The sequence below is a fragment of the Saccopteryx leptura genome, chromosome 10 (genome assembly GCF_036850995.1).
Source record: "Saccopteryx leptura isolate mSacLep1 chromosome 10, mSacLep1_pri_phased_curated, whole genome shotgun sequence".
Taxonomy (NCBI): Eukaryota; Metazoa; Chordata; class Mammalia; order Chiroptera; family Emballonuridae; genus Saccopteryx; species Saccopteryx leptura.
In genome coordinates this window covers 821,730-844,062 of record NC_089512.1, presented here as the reverse complement: position 1 = coordinate 844,062, position 22,333 = coordinate 821,730, and the positions used below count along the sequence as shown (strand labels likewise).

Below are 22,333 nucleotides of genomic sequence, written 5' to 3'. Positions count from 1 at the left end.
CGGCAGGACAGAGCAGACACACACCAGAAACCACAAGGTACACGGGGCAGGATGTCGGCGACTCTGCCCGGGGGGGACGCTCCTGTGACTCGGGCCGTGCGCAGCATGGAGACACACCGTGAGACCCAGGCTGAGATGAACGCTGTCGACACTCCGTACTCAGAATGACACGAGGCAGCAAGAAAACCCAAGAACATCACGGCAGCTCCAGAGACACAGGCGGCGGAAGGACACGCATCACCTGTACACCCCACCGCGTTCTGTGTCGCGGAGGGGGGCCCCACCTCTGCCTCCCTCCCTGGGCGCCGTCCCTCTGAAGTCAACCCTCCGCAGAGCCGAGCAGGCAGGGTCCCCGGCTGTCTCAGGGGAAGAGTGCCCCCTGGCCCCTTGGTCCTCTGGTCTGGGGATCAGAGTCGCAGTTTCCTAGACTCCTCCCTCCCTTCACCGTTGTCCCTGCTCAGGGTTCTGAGGATGAACAAGCCAGAAATAGCTCCCAAGACATGTGCCTCGTGGTCAACATAGAAATTGCCAACACGCTTCAAGCACCAGCAATCTGATAGGAGGAGCCCCCCTCCCTTTCCCTCCCCACCCTGTCTGTGCTCACGTCACCACCCCCCGTCCTGTCTGTGCTCACGTCACCACCCCCCGTCCTGTCTGTGCTCACGTCACCACCCCCCACCCTGTCTGTGCTCACGTCACTACCCCCCCGTCCTGTCTGTGCTCACGTCACCACCCCCCACCCTGTCTGTGCTCACGTCACCACCCCCCGTCCTGTCTGTGCTCACGTCAGTACCCCCCATCCTGTCTGTGCTCACGTCAGTACCCCCCACCCTGTCTGTCTGTGCTCACGTCACCACCCCCCATCCTGTCTGTCTGTGCTCACGTCACCACCCCCCATCCTGTCTGTGCTCACGTCACCACCCCCCGTCCTGTCCGTGCTCACGTCAGTACCCCCCACACTGTCTGTGCTCACGTCAGTACCCCCCGTCCTGTCTGTGCTCACGTCACCACCCCCCGTCCTGTCCGTGCTCACGTCAGTACCCCCCACCCTGTCTGTGCTCACGTCAGTACCCCCCCGTCCTGTCTGTGCTCACGTCACCACCCCCCCGTCCTGTCTGTGCTCACGTCACTACCCCCCCGTCCTGTCTGTGCTCACGTCACCACCCCCCACCTTGTCTGTGCTCACGTCACCACCCCCCGTCCTGTCTGTGCTCACGTCACTACCCCCCACCCTGTCTGTCTGTGCTCACGTCACCACCCCCCATCCTGTCTGTCTGTGCTCACGTCACCACCCCCCATCCTGTCTGTGCTCACGTCACCACCCCCCGTCCTGTCTGTGCTCACGTCACCACCCCCCCGTCCTGTCTGTGCTCACGTCACCACCTCCCGTCCTGTCTGTGCTCACGTCACCACCCCCTGTCCTGTCTGTGCTCACGTCACTACCCCCCACCCTCACGTCACCACCCCCATCCTGTCTGTCTGTGCTCACGTCACCACCCCCCATCCTGTCTGTGCTCACGTCACCACCTCCCGTCCTGTCTGTGCTCACGTCACCACCCCCCATCCTGTCTGTGCTCACGTCACCACCCCCCCACCTTGTCTGTGCTCACGTCACCACCCCCCACCCTGTCTGTCTGTGCTCACGTCACCACCCCCCATCCTGTCTGTGCTCACGTCACCACCCCCATCCTGTCTGTCTGTGCTCACGTCACCACCCCCCACCCTGTCTGTCTGTGCTCACGTCACCACCCCCCATCCTGTCTGTGCTCACGTCACTACCTCCCCATCCTGTCTGTCTGTGCTCACATCCTTGTCTGTCTGTGCTCACATCACTAGCCCCCGTCCTGTCTGTCTGTGCTCACGTCACTACCCCCCCGTCCTGTCTGTGCTCACGTCACTACCCCCCACCCTGTCTGTGCTCACGTCACTACCCCCCACCCTGTCTGTGCTCACGTCACCACCCCCCATCCTGTCTGTGCTCACATCACCACCCCCCGTCCTGTCTGTGCTCACGTCACTACCCCCCGTCCTGTCTGTGCTCACGTCACCACCCCCCATCCTGTCTGTGCTCACGTCACTACCCCCCGTCCTGTCTGTGCTCACGTCACCACCCCCCGTCCTGTCTGTGCTCACGTCACTACCCCCCATCCTGTCTGTCTGTGCTCACGTCACCACCCCCCACCCTGTCTGTCTGTGCTCACGTCACCACCCCCCGTCCTGTCTGTGCTCACGTCACTACCCCCCTGTCCTGTCTGTGCTCACGTCACCACCCCCCGTCCTGTCTGTGCTCACGTCACCACCCCCCATCCTGTCTGTGCTCACGTCACCACCCCCCGTCCTGTCTGTGCTCACGTCACCACCCCCCGTCCTGTCTGTGCTCACGTCACTACCCCCCGTCCTGTCTGTGCTCACGTCACCACCCCCCGTCCTGTCTGTGCTCACGTCACTACCCCCCATCCTGTCTGTCTGTGCTCACGTCACTACCCCCCCGCCCTGTCTGTGCTCACATCACTACCCCCCGTCCTGTCTGTGCTCACGTCACTACCCCCCTGTCCTGTCTGTGCTCACGTCACCACCCCCCGTCCTGTCTGTGCTCACGTCACTACCCCCCCCGTCCTGTCTGTGCTCACGTCACTACCCCCCCGCCCTGTCTGTGCTCACATCACTACCCCCCGTCCTGTCTGTGCTCACATCACTACCCCCCGTCCTGTCTGTGCTCACGTCACTACCCCCCCCGTCCTGTCTGTGCTCACGTCACCACCCCCCGTCCTGTCTGTGCTCACATCACTACCCCCCGTCCTGTCTGTGCTCACGTCACCACCCCCCCATCCTAAATTCAAAGATTTTATTTTTCATCCTCAAGTCCCAGCTACCCTGTTAGTCCTTGGGCAGAAAAACAACACAAGTAGAGTTATTGAACTGGAAACTCATGGCCATGTGGGTTTCCGGGGAGGGTCCATCCACGTCCATCCCTGCTCTGTGGAGCGGGTGTCCAATTCAACAACTGCAGTCTTCAGTGGCCTGGTTCCTCCTCAGCTCGCCACACGCCCACCCCTGCCCGGTGCCCCCACTGACCCCATCTGTGCACACCTCCCCTCTTCTCTCCAGGAAACCCACTGGAGGAATCTGGTCCCGGGGTGCCCGCAGCGTCTGGCGCAAAGCAGGGGACAGGCGTCCGGTGTCAGCCACCTCAGCCGGGCCGCCGTGGACCAGGGGTCTCACCTGACCTCTCTGCCTTCGTCCCTGCGTCTGTAAAACGGGGTGAGCTGCTGTTCCCTCAGGGGGTGCTTGCAAGGACTGCAAAGGGCTGCTACAAGCAACCCACACAGCGCCTGGCCCACTGCCCTCTCTCTCAACCATTAAACGGCCATTTCCGGGACACCTGCTCTGAGTGTCAGACATGCGCCAGGAGCTACGGACGCCGCAGCAGACAACACAGAGTCCCAACACTCCGGAAGCTTCCATCCTAGGGAGGGATCCCGGCCATAAAAAGCACAGGTGCCGGGCTGAGCGCTCAGCGTGACCCGTGTGCCCGCGTCCTGCGGGGCGACCCTCTCGCCAGGGAAGGACACGCGGCGCCCAATCTGACGAGGGCGAATGTCGCAGGGAAGAATTTCTGCCTGTATTGTGTCGTTTTCCTAAAACCTGATTGTCCACAGCCAGCCGGGTGCTGCAAACATGCCACCACTTTGTCGTCTGAGACAAAGACCCTGTCGGAACCGCCCGCCCCGGCTCCGGAGACGAGACTGCTGTGAACTCCAGGACCCACGCTCCCACTCAGACAGGAGGGGAGGCCTCCGGGGATGGGAGCGCGGGGACGTCCCTCCGTGACTCCCGAAGGCGCCACGCCTCTCCCCGTGGAAACAGGCACGCTTCCCTCAGCAACACGCCCGCATCCTGACGCTTTCCCCTCCGAACGCCCGTCTGTGCGGCTCACAGGCATCTCTTCACTTCCATCGCTGCCCCCAAACAGGCACTCAGACAGCGGTGACGTGGTGCGGGGACTTGGAAGAGCTTCCCTCTGTCTCCCCACCCCGACGGGGGGTCTCTGAGTGACAGGAAGATGACCTCACACCGTGCAAACGGGGCCGGGGGAAGGGGAAGTGATTATTCTCAGTGGAAAGACCCCTCAGGAGGGACCTGGCACCATGCTCACGGCCGCTGACACTTGATTGCACGGTGGCTTCGGAATCTGTGTCGGTCGAGGCCAAGTTCAAATAAAAACCCCGTCCAGCAGTCACACTGAGGAGACCCACGCGGGCCTTTAAATTTCTTTTTTCTTTTTTTTAAAATTTCCTGGGCTTCCGGCCCAGAAATTAGATGGAAATTTTATTTAAACCTTCTCTTGTGTATCAACTTTTGGTAAAATATCAGGTTTTCTGTTGACTCGCAGGACGCTCTCCGCGAAGAAACAGAGGGAGGCCTCTCCGTCTACACCCACCACGGACGCCCGGTCTCCCACCCAACGTCCATCACCACGCCTACGGAATTCAGGGTGCGCCCTCTCACGCCCCACCCCCCCAGTCCCCTCCCAGCACAACTCAGCGGCCACCAGCGTGCGCAATGCCAGTCTGGCCTTGGCAACGTGACCACGTATTTGGCCGGGGGGGGGGGCGGTTAGGGACTTGGGTTCGGATTTCTCACGGGAAGGGGCTTCTCTCCCGTGGTCCTCTGCCATTCTGCGGTGGCCTGAAGCCAGGTGCCCCTCCTCAATGAAAGCGCTCTCTTCCTTCTCACGAGTCAGTATGTTGTAGAGTGATAGAAAAGCAAGGCGCCCTCAGACCTCGCTCTGCACACACTGGGACGCCGCAGCGCCCTGCCGCGGACGAGGGCAGGGGCTGCCGCTGGAGCCCCCCCACAGGCGTCACTTGCATGCCAGTTGTCTCGGCGCCTTGCAGAATACACCAGTCCTGCCCAATAAAACATTCTGTCACACTCTGGGGGGCTGGCAACCCGCTCCCAGATTGCAAGCAAAGGAAGATTATTTACAGTAACCAATAACAAGGGAAACAACCATAAACAACCCTCCCATGCCTGCTGCCTGTTCTGGTTCTTCTTTGGCTAAGTCGAGAGAGACCTTAAGGAGCCCAAAATTTACAGCAATTTAATTCTGATGGGAGAAAGCACATTATTTTTATTTATAGTAGTGAGCTCTATCTATCCTTGTCTCCCCAGCTTTAAAACCTAAATCACCCAGCTTCTTTTTAATTTTTTTTTTAAAGCAGCCCTTCTTCTTACAAGGAGGAAGTTTCCTGACAAAGTGAGAGAAGAGGCTAACATGGGTGCCATGGGACCGGGTCCCCCAGTGTACCCCAGGACCTTGCCACCTGCTCTCAGGACAGAGCTCAGCGCTGGCCCCTGGTGCCCGGGCCTCTGCAGCAAGTCCTTCCTGCTGGGACTGGTCCCAGCATCCCTCTGACCCTGGGTGGGCCTCTGGTGTTTTAAACCCCCTGAGAGATTTCCTGGAAACACCAGGTTCCTTTGGAGCAGCAGGGAATGACAATGGGAGCCCTTCCTTCTGGGACATGTGACCAGGACTGAGGAGGAGCCGTCAAAGCCACCGCTGGCCTTGCCCGCCCTCTGGAGTCTCCCGTGCCCAGGTGGCCGCCCTGCTGAGGACAGTGTCCTCCCTGCGGGAGGACTCCGGGGGAGGAGAGGACAAGGAGGGCTGGGAACTCTCCTTTACTCTCATTAAACAGACAAATATGCCTTTTGCAATCAACGTGGGACACATTTTAGTATGTTGAGCCTGAGACAGCATAGGCCCCTCTGAGACAATAGGCCCCTCTTGAACCTGGCTGGGCCACCCCTCGGCGAGGAGCTCCGGGAATCCTATTTCAACCCCTGGGCTGAGAGATGGTGCCACTGGAGCCCCGCGATCATTTCCTCATTGGCATCCTGACCAACCAATCAGAGCAGCGGCACAACGACCAATCAGAACTTGTGATCCCAAATCCGGATCACGTTATTTGGACCACCCTATGCAAATCTGAATGGACCAATCAGGGACTGGGGAACCTGAGGTAAGATACCTCCTTTTTTGCCACCCAGACACTTTGTTTCTCAGCTTTGCCAACTCATCACCTGAATAAAACGCCTCCTGTTACCCTCCCAGGTCGGGGACCTGTCTTCTCATCAGACTGGTGGGAGTCACCTTTTGTTGCCAAAAACAGCATCAAAGAATTAGAACGTTCAGCCCCCCTGTCCGTTTTAATCACGACTACGGTTAAGTGTCCGGCTACGTCCTTCTAGAAATGGTGAACACTTAAATGTGCATGCACACACTGTGATTTTCCTGAACCAACTTCCTTCTCCTACCGAAGTCTCCTGAAGGTCATCTCGGGCCCACGTCAGTCCTGTACTGGTCTGAGCCGCCTCCCAGTCCAGCGCGCGTCTCCGGGACTTTTTAACCACTCACTCCCTGAAAGGCGCACAGGTAAGGTGTTCCCAACAGAGTTCCAGATATCGCGAAAGCCCGTGCAAAGGTCCTTTTTGGACCTGCTGTTCAAAGCAAGTGTCGAGGCTTCCACACAGAGGCGGATTTAACGGCGCCCTGGGCCCCGATTTCTGAAGGGCCCCGCAAAACCCCAACTTTACAGTTTTTTTTTTCTAATGTAAGGGCCCAATATTTTCTTCTGCGCCCGGGGCCTCAGCCGACCTTAATCCGCCTCTGCTTCCACAGGCTTTCACGCAAGTCCAGATCCTGCCACCAGCGACTGTCTGGAGGTGTTTAGGAAAAAAACAAAACGGTGAGAAGACTACCTACCTCACAGGGTCTTTGTAGGAAGAAGACAATTGTGATTAGTCTCAGAGAGGACTCCTGGAAGCCTGAGGCAGGTTGACTTCATCCTCACTAAGTCAGGGAACCTTCACAGACCCAGGTTCTCTCCGGGGAGAAACCAGGAGCTGACCCCCGCAGTCACGCAGAGCAGGACCTGGTGCAGAGCGCACCCCTCACACCTCCCTGCTTCTTTATTCTCGCTGCAATCCAGGAGCACGGCCGGGTGCAGTGTCTACCTTGAACCCCGTGCTCCCTGGACAGCCGTGCGCGCACGAGGCCACCCCGCGGCCACGCGCTGCCCTCGCCCTCCCGCGCCCCCACTTCCGGCCCTGCAAGCGAGATGCACTTGGGCGCCAGAGCGAGGGTGACGCCTGCCTGGGGCGTGCGGTCTCGCGGGGCGTGAGAAAGGGGCGCGCGCGGAGTCTGGGCGCGCCGGCGGGGGTCGCAGGGGTGGGTGCCCAGTGGGCGGGGCATGGACGCACGGGGCGTGCGGCGTGGATTCCGGCGGGGCGTGGGGTTCGATGGGGGCGTAGACGCACGGGCTGCGTGGGTGCACGAGGGTCGTGGGTGCACGGGGGCGGGGCGCGGGGCCGGGTTGGCTGTTCCGGAGCCGCTCCGCGCGCCCGCGCCCCGCCCGTGGTCCCTCCCCCAGCCGCGCCGAGTGGCGGAGCGCCGGCAGCAGGACCGCGGCGGCCGCAGACGCGCAGCGCGGCGGGCCGGGTGGAGCTGCTGGGTGGGGGCGGCGCGCACCGGGAAGGGCGCACGGAGGCCTGGGGACCAGGTAGGTTGGGACGCCCCTCATCGCACAGCCGGGTGGGCTTGACGCGCCGGGTTCAAGGCCCTCGGGCTCCAAAGTTTGGGGAAAAGCGAGGCTTCTCTGGCCGCTGTGCTTTGGGGCGCTCGTGCTGCCGTCTTGGCCAGGGCTGTTTCGGGGATAAAGGACTGGCACCGCGGCTGCAGCGAGGGACATGCCCGGTCTGCCGGGTCCTTAGCGCGGCGGCTGACCAGTGAAAGTTGGAGAAGGAAAAAGTTGCGGACCGCTGGGGCGCAGAGGCAGAGTCTCCGGCCCCCGGTCAGGGTGGGGATGTGACAGCTGTGTGCCCGACAGACCCCCTTCACGCCGGGCTCCGGGGCGCCAGGGGCGGGGTGCCTCACCAGAGACCAAGTTTTCTGAGCGGCGACTCCGCTTCCAAAGCTGCAGCGGAGGACGGAACCCCTGCCGCGTTGTTTTGCAGGTTTTCTCTGTCGGGCTGTGGGTTCAGGTTTCCTCAGCTCAGACCCGGGTCTCTGTCCCTCCTCTGAGGAGCCCCGCAGAGCGCACCACGCGGGTCACCGAGCCCCAGCTGGTGGTGGCCGCGCGCACCTGGTCCCAGCGCCATGGGGACAGACAGCCCCTGGGCCCCGCTGTGCAAAGCGCCGCAGGGCCGCCAGTCCCGTGCCCTTCCCTGTGTGGTACTTGCTTATTGATTTACAATCAAGAGATACGCCCACAGACCATGATTTAATTTTTAAAAAACGGTGCCGCTCCAGCCAGGAGAGCCGAGTCCCCCTTCTGAGACCGGGGGAAGGGGCGGCCAGTCTGATGAAGACAAGGGAAACCGAGCAGGAGCAAGAAGAGGCAGGGGAGGTCTGAGGGGCTGGAGAGGTCAGAAACCCGGACTCGTCAGGATGCGGAGGTAAATCCAGGGGTCACTTCAAATGACTGAGCAAGAATGACTAAAAATACTAGGGAGACTGTGCTGGCGTTCCCGGCTGCCCCCGCAGAGATGCATATCACCCTGAAAAGAATCCTGACCTGCAAATAGATTGAAAACAGGAATTAATCAGGACAATGAGTCAGAGCCCTTCAGAGATTGAAAGGAGCGATAATTGCCTTTGAAGGAGCTGTTAATGTCTTGATACCGAAGTCAAAAGGCTTTGCTTTTGCTTTGCCGGCTGGGTTTGGTAACAGAGCTGGGCTCTGGCTGCCATCAGCCGGGCAGGCGGTGTGTGAGTCCGTGGCTTTAACCCTTCCTGGCTCACGGGACCAGGGAGGAAGTTGCAGGTGAAGGGTCTTAGCCACCTGAACAATATTTGCAAAACGCCTCATGGGGTTCCAGTGACCCGCAACGGTGGGGGCAGGTTGTTGTCCGCCTTCGCAGAAGACAGTCTTGAGACGGGGTTCATTCAGCCTTGCTCACGGAAAGGTGTTTGTGTGCATATCCGAAAACTAGAGTGGCTTCCGGGAACGGCAGGTTGAAGGCTGGCTTGAAGTCAGCTGAGAGTCGACCGGGGGCTCGAGGACCCCCTGCATGGGGGGTCGGCTGTACCCACCAGGGACGTAGATGCCCCTGGCCGCGTAGTTCCTCGGTGAGTGGCCAGGTGGAATGCATCGGCGTGGGCTCCTGTCTGAAGATGCAACCACTGAGACAACCGAGCGGCTAATTGATTTGCTGCCGTCTCAGACAATGACGTGCAGCCTCAGGTCCCACCGGCTGTCTGGGTGTCTTTCCTGTCAGCCTGCACGCAGGGAGGCTGTACAGTTAGTTCATTTCTCCCGGAGAAGCCTAACTTCTCAATACCCTTTGTGACCTCGCCGCAGAGCCCGGGTGGTGCTCCTTTAAGATGGCCACACCACCCTTCACGGGACCAGAGTGTCGGGCAGCGTCCGCGGGAGCCGAGAAGGAGCTGTGGGTAGCCTTTCCGTGGCTGGCGGGTGCTCGATTTTATCAGTGTCACACTCCACAGATGCCTAGTTATTACAGACTAATAGCCTCTTCACTCTGCCGATAAGTTCCCAACTCCTCCTCCCGCATGTGGGACCCATTTCCTCCAGCTTTGTGTTTTCTGCGTCATTTTCAGTGTCCAACTCGGGTCCAAGTTTTCATGGACTCTCAATACCGTTTTGCTCTGAAGTACAATAGTATGGGGATATAAATCTCGTCTTCTTAAACTGCTAGATCTGCGCATCCCCGCGTTAGGGCGAAGCCGCCAGGCAGAGAAGGGTTGCTCTGTTTTCCTGTCGCCATGTAGCAAGTGATTTGCGGCAAAAGAAAGTTGATCTTAGGCACCCGGAGATCATCAGAGGGCAGGGGAGCTTAGGATGCTTGTGTGTGTATGCCTGTCCCCTCCGAGTCTTGGAATCTGGGCTCGTTAACTCGGTTTCTTTGGAGGTGAGCATTCTGAGGCCGTCCCCCCAGGTCGAATGCACAGTTATTAGTCGCTCGGTGCTGGTGGATGTCAGTTGCCTTAAATAGCATCTTTACTGCAAAAACGTTTGGCAGTGACGGGCATGTTGGGCCACAGAGTCATTTTCAGATACAGATTTCTTTGAAGTGGCGGGGGTCACAGGCCTCCAGTCTCAGATCTAACTTGAGTCAAAACCTCAGAGGTGATCAAGTGTATGCCCAAAGGGTCTGTGGTTTGTAGTCCTCGGCCCCACCACGCCCCCTCTCCCCCCCCCCCCCCGCACCCTCCACCCTACCTGCAGTGGCACATTTCTTCTGAAAATTGGCTGCAGGAGACGTGCACCCCCCCCTCCGCTGACTCTGCGTGCCCCCCCTGGGGGGCCCCATCCACTGTGCTTGGCACTCCCACCCCCTTTTATGTGCACGTGAGAAACAGGAGGGAGAGCTGTGTAGGGGGGGCTGGCAGGACGTGGTGGCATCTCGGACAGGACGTGGTGGCATCTCGGACAGGACGTGGTGGCATCTCGAACAGGACGTGGTGGGATCTCGGACAGGACGTGGTGGCATCTCGGACAGGACGTGGTGGGATCTCGGACAGGACGTGGTGGCATCTCGGACAGGACGTGGTGGCATCTCGGACAGGACGTGGTGGCATCTCGGACAGGACATGGTGGCATCTCGGACAGCGCTGCTACTTGGAGGGTGAGCTTATGCAGACTCTTGACTGTGCGGAGAAGCGGCCTTGTAAAAAGTGAGGGGAGAAAAACAGGGGCTGTTTTATTACGTAGCGTGAGAGAACCGTGACGTCACGCCCGTTCCTGGAGGCGGACGGGGGCGTCCTGAGAAACCAATGGGAAGTGTTCCGGCCGATCCCACGGTGCTCTCTCCGCTGCCTTTGTGGCTCCGAGGGTCCATTTTCTGTGCGCCAACACGGGAGAACACGTGTGCCCCGTGTGTGTGTGGCTTTTTTCTGTCTGTTTGACTTGGATTGCCTTTCCAACGAGGAGAGATGAGATCTGCGATTCGGAGACGACGTTGATCACGGCGCTGACCAACGAGCCGGTCACTCTGCTGCTTTCACGGGGTCCAGGATTCTTGGGCTCCTCCCGGGTGTGGGCCGCTCCAGAGGCTCCTGTGTTGGGAGTGAGCCCAGCCCAGTTCTCCTGTGTCCTTCTGGCTCCGAAGCTGAACTGTCCCCAAGTTGCCCACGTCCGTCCTCCCCCACACCCCTCCTCCCCCACGCCCCTCCTCCCCCATGCCCCATCCCCCACGCCCCCTCCCCCACATCCCCCTCCCCCACGTCCCCCTCCCCCACGTCCCCCTCCCCACCCCCTCCTCCCCCACATCCCCCCTCCCCCCCACGTCCCCCTCCCCCACGTCCCCTCCCCCACGCCCCCTCCCCCACGCCCCCCTCCCCCACATCCCTCCTCCCCTACGTCCCCCCTCCCCCATGCCCCTCCTCCCCCACGTCCCCCCTCCCAAGCAGACTCCCTGTCGCCTCTCCTGGGCCCGCGGGCCTGGCTTCCCTGCCTCTTTCTTGTCCAGCTTCTTCTCCAAATCACTCTGGACAGCAGTCAGTCAGGGCAGAATTTTTTTTAAATGTAGGTTAACATTGCTTCTCTCCAGCAAAGCTCTTCAAGGGCTTTCTGTTGCATTCAGAGCTGTTCTGCGTGACCCGCAGGGCCGTGCAGGATTTAAGCACCTGCCCCCTCCGTCCCCCTCAGACACATGGACACGGGCACACACACCTGCACACACGCCTGCACTCACGCCTGCACACACATCACACACAGGGATTTCTGCTGCTGCTGGTTGTCATTTAAATATCGTGTGACCAGACGGGCCCTGGTCACTCCGTCCTGTGACTTGGGCTCCTCTGCTCTGCTCTCCCGGTCTGTCCCCTCAGCACAAGCCCTGACATGGGCCTGCGCCCTTGCTGATCCCGCGCTCCTGGCTCTCCCGTAAGCCCCCAGCCAGCGGGACGGCTCACGGCCGTGCTGGTCACGGCTCCTGGCTCTCCTGTAAGCCCCCAGCCAGCGGGACGGCTCACGGCCATGCTGGTCCCGGCTCCTGGCTCGGAACGCTCGCCCCTGAGCGCTCTGCTCCCCGACATGCTGACTGGGCACCTTGGGGCCGATGATGAAAGACGTGGCCCGGACTGTCCCCGCTGGTCAGCGTCTGCAGCCAGGTTCACGGACGTTCCTCCTGGCGCCTTGGCCACGAGCCCCAGGGCTTGGAGTGTCTGCTCCTTCACCCCCCCCCCACCCCGCGTGGGAATGGAACTCAGCGTTTCTCCTCCAAAGCACGCCCACCCCAGGGATCCACTTCTCTCTCTGACCCCCGCTGGGGCCCCCCCGGGCGTGTGGCACCGCCTCTCCCTTTGTCCCTGTGACCGGTCAGCTGAGGAGACACACAAGGACGTCCATCGGGGTTTTAGCGCCCCCAGCTTGAGTCTCAGCGCTGAATCCTCATTCCTCACCTCCCCGCCTGCGTGAGCAGCCTCTCTGACTCAGGGTGCTGTGTCAAGCCGAGAGCCCCACGCCCGGTCTGCTGGTCCCCCACTGCCTGAAGGGACACGCCACAGCGCAGCCCGTCTGCGGAGACTTCTCCCTGCTGGTCCCCCGTGCCGGCCTCCAGCCTCGGGGTGGGGGCTCCTCAGCTTCCTGGGAAGCTCAGCAGGACACTCCTGGCTTCCACCCTGCACACCCCCCATCCCATCTCAGCGCCCCCCCCCCCCAGTGCACGGTTATTTCTGCCAGGAGAGCTTTGTGCTTCCCCTGCTGCCATTTGACCGGTGACGCCGCCTGCAGGTCCGTCCCGGACAAGGCGAGAGCCAGTGTCACGCCATCTGCTCTCAGCTGCCTGGCCCCTCCCTCCTCAGGGGGAGCGTGGGTTCGAATCCAGCTCACGTGGACACTGGTTCCACCTCAGCCCTTCCTGACAGTCTGGGGGGGGGGGCAGTGTGGTTTAGGTGAATGTGGATAGAATCAGAGGGAATCTGGTCCTTTTATTCACCGGAAGTGCTACCGTCGGGTTCTTACAGCTCAAAATTATTTTGTCGGACTTAAACCTATTTTAGTGTGTCAAGATTTTGTCTTGCCGTTTCTGGTTGGCAAATTGTTCCTTGAAAACAGACAAACGCCTTAATATTGCCGGAATTTAGAGAATCCTGTGATGCCCATCTGTTCCCTCAAGGGGGGGGGGGTCTAAGGTACGGGTGTCGGCACGTGGGGGCTGGTCCTTGATGTAACTGGCTTGTTTTTAGAGCAAGAGGTGGGAGGATGCTCATTTGGAATTCTCAAAATTCATTATTTTGTTAAAGTAAGACAGTAGCATGTAAAGAATGTAACGAAACAGCTGAAACATAAGGCACATCTTCCTAAACTATAAATAATTGCCTGTAAATGGGGCATCTTGTGGGCATCAGACAGTCTCATGTCACCCCAAAACAGGGAGCCCCTGTGATGGCACCAAAACTACTCGTTCCTCTCCCCCGACACCCCAATATATGGCCTTTCTGGGAATGTGGGCTGACCTGTAGGGGTGGTGGACCTTCCTGGGCCCTAACAGGACTTGCCAAGTTATCTCAGGGGTCAGACTGGGCAACTTACATTTTTAAATGTTCTAGTTTAAAATGGTAACACAGGCGGTCACAAAAATAGCACAGAGAGTTCTGTGTACCTGTCACCCGGCTGTCCCCCTGTGGTGACTCTGCCTGTGGCCACAGGATCGTATCTGAACCGGGAGCCGACCTGGGCGCGCCGCTGTCCCCACGTGACAGACCTCGCCCTGTGTCACCAGCTGGTCTGGACCCACGTATCCAGGCGTCTTGGATTTAAAGAGCAAATATTCTGAGAGCCGGGACTCCGTGCCGGTATTCTCTGGTGTCATTTCTATCTGAGCCTCTTCAAGGTTTCAGAATTCCACTTGCATAGACTTTCTTTCCATGCAAATATTTGTTCGGTTGTTCTTAAATAGCATGATCTGCTTCTCCTCGGAGATGCCTGCCGGTGAGAGTTGCTATGGAAATGGGACTGTTGGCATTTTCTAAACCGGGGTGTGACATTTGGGGTGGCTCTCGGCGGCCATCGATCGGGGAGCTTCGTGTTGACTTTCCGAATGACCTCTGAACCTTTGAAAGGGTTTCTGCAGCGAAGTGAGTTTATCTTCTACTCGGACCTGGATGGGGTCTTTGTGACGCGCGCGCGCCGGCGAAGGCTCAACTGTGTGCTTCCCTGGACCGCCCCCTTTAGGATAACTTCACACATGGCAGGAGGCGGGAACAACCGCGTCCGGGCAATTCAAGTCACCGGAGCAAGGCGGTTGCGACCCAGGCTGGGGCTCCTCGCCGGGCTGTGGCCTCTGTGCGCAGGAAGCCGCCAGCCGACGATCGCCCGTCGCCGTGATCACTGTGACGGGTCCGCACGCGTTCCGGAGGCGCTGGGGTGCAGGTGGGCGCGTCGTTGCCACGTGGGGCACAGACCGCAGGAGACACAGCGCCGCCCCTGCCCCTCCCGGGTGCTGTGCCCTCGGAGGCACTCACAGTCGTGTACGTGAGACAGCGTGTCTATTTCTCGGTTATTCTGGTGAAGCTTTGCCGGTTCTTCCTGTTTTGCCCGGTGAAGCCAGCCGGGACTCGTGCGCCTGGGCCGTGCAGTTTCGGAACGTGAGCCTCGCAGGTCGAAGGTTTATCCTTTCTCAGTTCTTCATGCTGTTAAGTAACTTTCTCGTACACAACAGAAAACGTACGTTTGCAGGGACCTGCTTTGTTGGACTCGCTCGTGAGTGTTACAGGGTCACGCTCTCTACGCAGCTGGCTCTCTGGTTCCTAGGGGTCTGTCCGCTTCCGAAGGGAGCAGAACATCTCGGGCGGCGGTTTCGTGATGTTGCGAAGCCCGCGGCGTGGCCTGGGAGGATGCTGGTCAGTGGACAGCACGGTCCCAGGGGACGGGCGAGCCGGACCCCCGTGGGCGATGCCTCTTCTCTGTCTGGTGTCACCGTCACCGTCGATATCTTAATGCTCTTGTGTCACGACTTGCTTTGCAATATCCTTTGTCATTCCTCCAAAAAAAATTTCTTCTGGGGTTTTCCTCCTGCATCTTAATTTATTTTAAAAAATTCTTCTGTCTGATTGTTGTCAGTACTCGAGTTCTTTGTCCTCTCACTCGCCCTCCCCACACAATGTCCCAGAGATGTAGGGAGCAGTAGGGAGCGGCGGGGACACTGGATCGCAGTGTCCGCAGGGGGGGCGTGCAGATGTTGTCAGCACAGGAGCAGACTAGCAGCAAAGGCTGGGGGGGGGGGTTGGGACGGAGATTCGGGCTGTCCCCACAGTCAGGGGGTCCCCCCTCTTCCTCTTCCACCACCTCACTCCAGTTTGCTTTCCGGCTCCAGGGTCCTGCTTGGAATGGACTCTTCTGCACTGACCCCTAGTGGGTGAATGTTTCCAGTTGTCTAACTGCAAGATTGATACGTCTCTGTTTACAGGATAATTTGGGGGAAGGAGACTAGAACCTTGTGCAAGTTTGACCTTCGGAGAGTAACTGGAGCGGGGGGAGCAGCGTGGGTCAGCCCCGCGGGAGAGAGAGGGGCTGCCGCCCTGTCCTGCTCGGCTCTGAGCCTGCTGACCGGCTCCTCCCTGTGCGCAGTGACTCCGCCTCGCTCACCGGGAGCCCGGGCTGCCCGCGGGAGTTGAGCGGCACCCTGGGGCCCAGGGGTGGGGTGGTGAGTGCGGAGCCGCGGCCCCAGACTGTGTGCTTCTGTCCTGCTCTCTCCCCGTTCCCAGGGGGCGGCCAGGAAGCCCGCGGACAGCCCGTCCCCGTGAGACCGTCCGAGGGCGGACAACACGGGGGTGACCCTGGGCAGAAGCAGCCAACACGCCGCCCCACGGGGCTCAGTTCAGCTCCAGGAAACCAGCAGACACACTGTGTGCGTTCTGAGCTTGGGGGCAGAGACACATACAGTTTCTAAAAGCATTCACAACTGTCAGTAAGTACTTTAAAATGATGCAATCTTCTCTCTTTTTGGTGTGGACACTTGGCAGCCTTCCTCTGGTGACGACAGTCTGGGAATCTCGGTGTTTTCTAAGGACCCACAGGACCCGCCGCATCCTGGGAGCCGAGGGCGGGCAGAGTCCGCAGAGCGTCCTCCGCGCCGTGGGGGGGACTGGGCGCCCTCTCCTGGGGCTTTTCATCCTGGTCCCGGGCGGGGGCACAGCTCCGGGGTGACACTGGGGACCCGTCCACATGCCCATGTCTGCTTGGAACGGCGGCTGCTGTGGGCACACAGGCGCCTCCTCGCTGGCACGTCCCCTCCGGTGGGGATGTCTCAGGTGAGGCTGTACCACACTTGGAAGGTGGCCCCTGCCCGTGACTGGCAGACGCCTGGGCACAAAGCCCTTGCTTTGACTCAGGACAGCTCGGGAGGGCCATCCCAGCCCCAGAAAGCCCCTGGGGACCTGCCGAGTCTCAGGGGGCAGCTCCTGGGCGTGTGAGGGCCCCTCCGCCGGCCACGCCCCTGTCAGTCCCTTCCAGCTGTGCCTGCAGAACCTTCCTCACCTGACCGCCCGCCCGGCTTCTGCTGCTGGGGGACCCACGATGGAGACCCCGGCCTGGGGCCTGTCATGGGGCAGGTCTCCTGTGTGTCACTGGCCGGCAGTCACGGTCGGGCCGCGGAAGGACGGGTAAGAGCAGGGAGTGTTGACGGGAGCCGTGCAGACCACCAGGGTCCACCGCTCTGAGTCTGAAACACCTCTGCCCCATGCAGACGAGGTGACGCTCACCTCTCCACGGAGACTCCGCCCCCCAGCCCCGTCTCCTCCGGTCCTCAGATGGGGCGCCCTGATTTTATTACACGCTGAGCGTGTGGCAGAAGTGCCAGGCAGAGCAGAGTGTTGCCCGTCGTCCTGGCGTCTGCCCGGGCCCGGTCTGAGTCTCCCTGTGCCCAGGTGACGTCCCTGCACAGTGGAGACCTGTGCTCCACAGGAAGGCGTGGGTGGGCAGTACTTACTCCCACGGTGATTCTGCTTAGCAAGGAAGCCTCCAGAAGTTCCCGTCGCCCAGAAGGAGCCTTTGTGTCTCTTTACGGGGCGGTGGGGAGCTGTGCTGGCCTCGCTCACGCGGTCACGGGTCATCTGGGTGGGGGGCTGCGGCCGCAGGTCTGGCTGGTCAGGTAGCCACGTCCTCTGGGGTGCGGGCTCTGGGGGAGCTCCTGCTAGAAACTGCTCTCATGCATGTCACCGGGTGTGAAACAGGAGGAAAGTACAGTATTTTGGCTTCGAGCTGGAATATTACGGCTTCTGCAGCAGTCCACTGGCCATAATGAGACACGGCCGAGCTCAAAGTGACAGGCGGGGAACCAGCCGCTGCCCTCTGATGGGAGGACCGTGAAGTCACGTGGCTGAGGCCACCGCGGCTGCAGGGGTGACCAGTTCGGTCTAGAGATGCAGTCTGCCCACCACGAAACCTCAGGTCCAGTCAGCATCGTAAATGCCTTGTAGATTTCAGCTGCCTTTCAGATCAGGAACAGAAAATGTAGAATGTCACTTCGCTGCCCACGAATGAATGATGACTCTCACTGCTGCCCCGGGGAAGGGGTCCGGTGTCAGGCGGGCCCACGGGCTCACGGGCGCAGAATGTCACAGCTCCCGGAGCGGCCAGGTCCGCTGCGGGGACTGACACATGTTCGGAACCCAATGACCGGTGCCGGGAGGCTGTGGTGAGGGTGGAGCTTACCGCAGGTGGGCTCTGCACTGCGTGACAGGCAGAACTGGGCTCGTTCTGTGGTTCTCCTGAGACTCGGCGGCTTCGTCTGTGAACTTGGACTGTGGGTTCCGACTGCAGAGACTTGTGATAAATGCGTGGGGGGAGGCCAGGCCATTGGGAAAAGTCACGGAAAAGTCACACTGTTGCTACGTGTTGATGTTCGTGCTTGTGCTGGTGGCCTCAGTCCTCACATGTGATGTAATACATAATATAATGTAATGTAACGTAACGTAATACAATGTAACAATAAAACATAACAGTATAACATAGTATAACATAATATAATGTAACAATGTAACATAATTTGTATAATATATAATACAACGTAATAACTAACATAATGTAACATCATACACACACATAATAGCAGGTGGGGTATGCTAACACAGCACTGGAGGGTTACATGCGCAGAGGTGACTGCCAAGTAAAACAGAAAAGTTCCGTATTGACCTCAGGTGGAGATGACCCCTCCAGGTCCCCGGCTGGACTTCAGGTGGAGATGACCCCTCCAGGTCCCCGGCTGGACCTCAGGTGGAGATGACCCCGGCTGGACCTCAGGTGGAGATGACCCCGGCTGGACCTCAGGTGGAGATGACCCCTCCAGGTCCCCGGCTGGACCTCAGGTGGAGATGACCCCTCCAGGTCCCGGGCTGGACCTCAGGTGGAGCTGACCCCTCCAGGTCCCCGGCTGGACCTCAGGTGGAGCTGACCCCGGCTGGACCTCAGGTGGAGATGAACCCTGCAGGTCCCGGGCTGGACCTCAGGTGGAGATGACCCCTCCAGGTCCCCGGCTGGACCTCAGGTGGAGATGACCCCTCCAGGTCCCGGGCTGGACCTCAGGTGGAGATGACCCCTCCAGGTCCCCAGCTGGACCTCAGGTGGAGCTGACCCCTCCAGGTCCCCGGCTGGACCTCAGGTGGAGATGACCCCTCCAGGTCCCCGGCTGGACCTCAGGTGGAGATGACCCCTCCAGGTCCCGGGCTGAACCTCAGGTGGAGATGACCCCGGCTGGACCTCAGGTGGAGCTGACCCCTCCAGGTCCCGGGCTGAACCTCAGGTGGAGATGACCCCGGCTGGACCTCAGGTGGAGATGACCCCTCCAGGTCCCCTGCTGGACCTCAGGTGGAGATGACCCCTCCAGGTCCCGGGCTGGACCTCAGGTGGAGATGACCCCTCCAGGTCCCCGGCTGGACCTCAGGTGGAGATGACCCCTCCAGGTCCCCGGCTGGACCTCAGGTGGAGATGACCCCTCCAGGTCCCGGGCTGAACCTCAGGTGGAGATGACCCCGGCTGGACCTCAGGTGGAGCTGACCCCTCCAGGTCCCGGGCTGAACCTCAGGTGGAGATGACCCCGGCTGGACCTCAGGTGGAGATGACCCCTCCAGGTCCCGGGCTGAACCTCAGGTGGAGATGACCCCGGCTGGACCTCAGGTGGAGATGAACCCTGCAGGTCCCAGGCTGGACCTCAGGTGGAGCTGACCCCTCCAGGTCCCCGGCTGGACCTCAGGTGGAGCTGACCCCTCCAGGTCCCGGGCTGGACCTCAGGTGGAGCTGACCCCGGCTGGACCTCAGGTGGAGATGACCCCTGCAGGTCCCCAGCTGGACCTCAGGTGGAGCTGACCCCTCCAGGTCCCAGGCTGGACCTCAGGTGGAGATGACCCCTCCAGGTCCCCGGCTGGACCTCAGGTGGAGATGACCCCTCCAGGTCCCCAGCTGGACCTCAGGTGGAGCTGACCCCGGCTGGACCTCAGGTGGAGATGACCCCTGCAGGTCCCTGGCTGGAAGCGGGAGCTCAGGACGACTGATTGGCAGGAGCTGGCCTGGACCGACCTGGGACCAGGGAGTCCCGCCCGTGCTGGTTGACCTGAAGTCTGTGTAACGGGCTCCGTGGGGTGTTGTAAGTTGCGGTCACAGAGCACTTTGCCGTCAATTATTCATGACATCGATCAGCATATTTATTCTTAAGAACAGACTTAGAGCAGCGCAGGGGGGGGGGGACGGACGACCTCTCTGCAGACCGGGCCTTCTTTTTCCAGGGATTTGAATTTTGCGTATAATTTTTTTTTAATTCAGTGAGAGGAGGGGAGGCAGAGAGAGCCTCCCCCATGCGCCCTGACCAGCATCCACTCAGCAAGCCCACTAGGAGGCGATGTTCTGCTCATCTGGGGTGTTGCTCTGTTGCTCAGCACCCAAGCTCTTCTTAGCACCTAAGGCTGAAGCCATGGAGCCAGCCTTAGCACCTGGGGCCAACTTGCTCCAACTGAGCCAAGTCTGCAGGAGGAAAGAGAGAGAGGAAGACAGAGAGGAAGGAGAGGGGGAGGGGTGGAGAAGCAGATGGGTGCCTCTCCTGAGTGCCCTGGCCGGGAATCGAACCCGGGACTTCCACACACCGGGCCAATGCTCTACCGCTGAGCTAATCGGCCAGGGCTGCATATAAAATTTTGAAGCCAATGAAATATCATCAGAACATACCTCAAACAAGCTGATACTGTTCAAAGCCACCTTCTCAGGTGACACTTCTGATCCTCATTCAGTCATCAAGATGAATTGTTTGTTCTTCTTAATCACAGAAACTAGATAACGAGCTGAAAACGATCGTGGCTGTGGTGAGGGAACCAGGGTGCATGAGCTGCGCAGGAATGTCAGAATGACTTCAGGTCACACATCCTGTCAACCCTCAGCAATCCACAAGTTAGCAGACTGAGCGATTAGACCCTCTAGGTCCCATATCAACCCAGGGTGCCGCGGAAACTTTTGGAAGGACATGTAGAAGCCAGTGGAGGGCTGTGGGTCACCAGGGCAGCCAGGCCCACTGACCACCGTCCACGGGGCAGCTGCCCCTCCCCACTGAGCGGCGGTGCTCACGGCTTGCTTGCCCTCGGACCGTGAGCGTGAGTGGCCGAGGTGACCAGTCCCAGGCTGACCTGTGAGAGCCGCCTCGTTCACCACTGGAAACACAAGAGGAAGGACACCTGGGTCAGGGAGCGATGACCAGCAAGAGGACAGCCCCTCTGGGGCCATCATGCAGCCCCCCAAGCAAGCCCCGGACCTGAGAGGGGCAGCACCAGAACCACACGGCCAGCACCACTGACCACAGGCCTGCTGACCCCCAAGGGCCCTGTGCCAGCTCCCACCCACTCACACGGAGCTGTAGACAAGGAAATGCATGTTTCAGACCCCTAACTTCTGGGGGGGGGTGTCACCCAGCAACAAACAATACTTTTATATCAATAGTTGAAATCAATACACTGTGACTCCCCTTTTGTTTACTGCCTTCCTTCAAATACTAAACTACACGGATTCCACCAAGGAAGCTACAAGGAAACACTTCCTCAACAAGGCCCTGAGATGAAATGAGTAACAGTGACATCAGCCGTTTCTCGGGAGCTTACGAACGAGCACGTACTCATCAAATGCGTAAGGGACGCCAGGGGGCTGCGTGAGCCCAGGCATGGGACCTGACAGGTCAGAGGAGCCAGGAGGCTCGCAGAAGCCAGTCCTCATAATGCGCAGGAACGGCGGTGACTTCACGAACTAAGCCCTCGACGGGCAGGCTTGCTGAACGTGAAGAGAAACACCGCACACGGCAGGGCCCCCACGAGGGGCGGCTCGGACGCCGGTGTGTCGTGAGGATGAAAGGCGGCAGTCGGCACGGAATGAACCCACAGCAGATGACGCAGGACTGAGACCTCACAAGGCCACACGAGTGAGTGCAGAGCAGGAGAGGGCGTGAGTGGTCTGCATGCAGCTTGTGGTCTGTGTCCGTCCACCAGGCACTGGGGTACGGGGGGCCCAGACAGACGGGCTTCCTGTCCTGTTAATCCGGACAGCAGCACGGGTGAGGGTGAGGAGAGAGACAGAGAAGCAGGGCAAACGGTGTCCTCCGCTCAGACAGCGCCACCTACTCTGACATCCACGAGGTGAGCCAGGTGACGGGTGCCTGGGCGTGCACGGTGAATCCCACCACCTGGAGTCACAGGTCACCCGGCGCCCTGCTCCAGAGAGGGACACGTTCAGCATGGCCCCACTCTGACACGGGAGGAGTCCCCACGTCCCCCAGATGGGAGGACGGGGGGGGGGGGACAGACCACGGGGGCCTGAGGCCGCGTCGGGTGAGCTGGACGTACCCTGAGATCAAGGGAAATCACTCGTGTTTGGTCGGGTTTCAAACAGGGTTTCGTATGAAACGACCAGGCTGCCGTCCAGAAGTGGAATGAAGCTCGTCCAGAACGGAGGTCGGAGGCAGGAGAACCCAGACTGGACGCTCCTGTGACGGGGGCGGGAACGGTGACGGTGATTCAGGTGCCGGTGGGATCGACGGTGGTGAGAACCCCCCCCCGCCCTGCGCTGCTCTAAGTCTGTTCTTAAGAATAAATATGCTGATCGATGTCATGAATAATTGAGTGAAAGCGCCTGTGGGACTTGGGCTGTTTTCTTCTTGACGAGGGTCCGTTCCGTCTCACCACGCCACAGCTCACGCACCGCGAGGGACCCAGTCGGGGTCACCCCTTGTTCGTAAAAAAAAAAAAAAAGAATCTGCCCAAAATGAGATACAGTTCCAGCAAGGTTTCTGCTTGGGGTGTTCAGGTTTTCCTTGTATCGTATTAAATCACGTGGAGAGG

The 22,333-nt window shown here is 59.9% G+C and overlaps 1 protein-coding gene across 2 annotated transcripts in view; it reads left to right on the top strand.

Moving 5' to 3' along the window:
* Window positions 1–7,541: 7,541 nt before the first annotated feature.
* LOC136382297 (contactin-3-like) overlaps window positions 7,542–22,333 on the top strand; it is a 210,160-nt gene continuing 195,368 nt past the window's right edge. For both annotated transcript variants that reach the window (XM_066351405.1, XM_066351404.1), the window contains exon 1: window positions 7,542–7,562. The gene's annotated coding sequence lies outside the window, so the exon portion shown is untranslated. The remainder of the gene's footprint in view (window positions 7,563–22,333) is intronic.